Raw genomic sequence first — 1,937 nt, 5'->3', positions numbered from 1 at the left:
ATTGACAATCTTTCCTTAAGGAACTTTTCATAAAGCATATTAGAAATCGTTTCTTTTAGCTGTTATTTTGCAAGCACTAATTAGTAATCCTTATTAATTTACTAAATTTTCGTAAAATTATCTGGGATGTTTATGAGAATCAAACCTTACGAAAAGATATACTCTTAAAAGTTTAAAAATAATTTACATTAAATATTAATCTTATATTATTTTTGTTTCAATTTTTCCATCTTAATTTCTTGAATTTTTAGAGAAAAATAAAATGCCAATCTTTCTTCAAGGAACTCTTTATAAAACACATTAGAACTCCTTTCTTAGCTGTTATTTTGAAAGCACTAATTAGTAATTTTTATTAATTTACTAATTTTTAAAAATATTGATTAGCACTTTTCATTGTCGCTTAAAACATACAATAGTTTTTATTTGATCCGTCGATAAGGATTCAATTTCGATAAATATGAAAAAGTTTCTTTTCGCCTATTTAAATGCATGCAAAAATTACACGTAAAACACCTTATGATGGTTAAAATAATGAACCATTCTAAAACACTATTTTTTTTTAATAAAGTTTGTTTGTTTTTTTAAAAAAATTATATATGCCACAAAAGATATATTTATTTAAAGAGAAACCTATGTACGTCATTTCAATCACTTAAAAGCAAATAGATTATTAGTATTAAAGAATAATAAATCATAATTTTCGAGTTAAGAAGAAACTCTCTCGGAACTCTAGTAGAAAAAACTTGTTCCAATGAATGGCGTGATCTAAATGTGAAGCATTTGTAACACATTTTTGTTTACATCTTCTAAATGCAGACCTTATCGTGGCTCGGTGGTCTAGGGGTATGATTCTCGCTTAGGGTGCGAGAGGTCCCGGGTTCAAATCCCGGCCGAGCCCTTGTCGAATGGATGCAGCTTATGGCGTTCTTTTTTGCATATTTCTTTTTTCAGAATATGTTATGTTGCTCTTTAAAATTTCATAAAATATGTTTTGAACATTTTTTTTCTTTAATATCAATTACATGAATAATAATTTTTCTTTTAAATCAATTAAGATTAATATTATTATTATTTTTTTTTTTTTTAAAGTTTAATAAGACACATTGTAAGAATTACTAACCTTAATTTAAATATATTTTAAATATATTTACGGTGTTCTTTTTTTTGTAGCATTCTTTTTCGCATATTTCTTTTTTCTGAATATGCTATGTTGCTCATTAAAATTTCATAAAACGTGTTTTGAACATTTTTTTTACGTTAATATCATTTAAATGAGAAATATTTTTTCAAAAATCAATTAAGAGTAATTTCAATTTTTTTTTACTTAAAGTTTAATAAGACGTATTGAAAAAATTATTAACTTTAATTTAAATATATTTTAAATTTATTTATAATAAAAATTCGTTTTTTTTAAATTGAAGATTTTTCTTAGTATTAAATTTAAAAAAAAAAATAATAATTTTTTAAATAATATCTACTAACTATTCATTTTATTTTTTATTTTCATTTAAATAGAATTTAACGCTGACAATACCTTCATCATACTTTTTGTGATTATTTAGTAATCAAAATTTTAGTATTTCTTAGTTTCAAAATAATCTTTAACTTCTTTTAGAAAAAGAACTTTTTTTTTCTTTCCTCAAACCTCTCATCAAAAACATCTCTCAACTGTTTTAAATTACCTCATTATATATTTATTTTTTATTTTTTAATTTTTACCACAGTTAAAACTTTGCTCATAATAGGAAAGGGAACAAAAGAAAAATAAAATTTGAAAGAAAGACTCAGTTTCCCCTTATTAACCGTTTATCGAAAGATATAGGGGAGAGTCGGGTATCTCCGCCCACTTAAGGAGTATTGCTTATATTTCTGTATAATATTGAGTAATAATCAATATTTTTGTATGTTTCTATTGTTTTATCATCTAATTAAATAAT

General features: G+C 23.4%; 1 non-coding gene across 1 annotated transcript; it reads left to right on the top strand.

Annotated features, from left to right (window-relative positions):
• Window positions 1-826: 826 nt before the first annotated feature.
• Window positions 827-898, top strand: TRNAP-AGG (transfer RNA proline (anticodon AGG)). Its single transcript has one exon. It is a non-coding gene; the product is annotated as a tRNA-Pro (tRNA).
• The last annotated feature ends 1,039 nt before the right edge of the window (window positions 899-1,937 follow it).

The sequence above is a fragment of the Parasteatoda tepidariorum genome, chromosome 7 (assembly GCF_043381705.1).
Source record: "Parasteatoda tepidariorum isolate YZ-2023 chromosome 7, CAS_Ptep_4.0, whole genome shotgun sequence".
Lineage (NCBI taxonomy): Eukaryota > Metazoa > Arthropoda > Arachnida > Araneae > Theridiidae > Parasteatoda > Parasteatoda tepidariorum.
The sequence above is the reverse complement of the archived record's forward strand: the minus strand, read 5'-3'. Positions and strand labels throughout refer to the sequence as shown.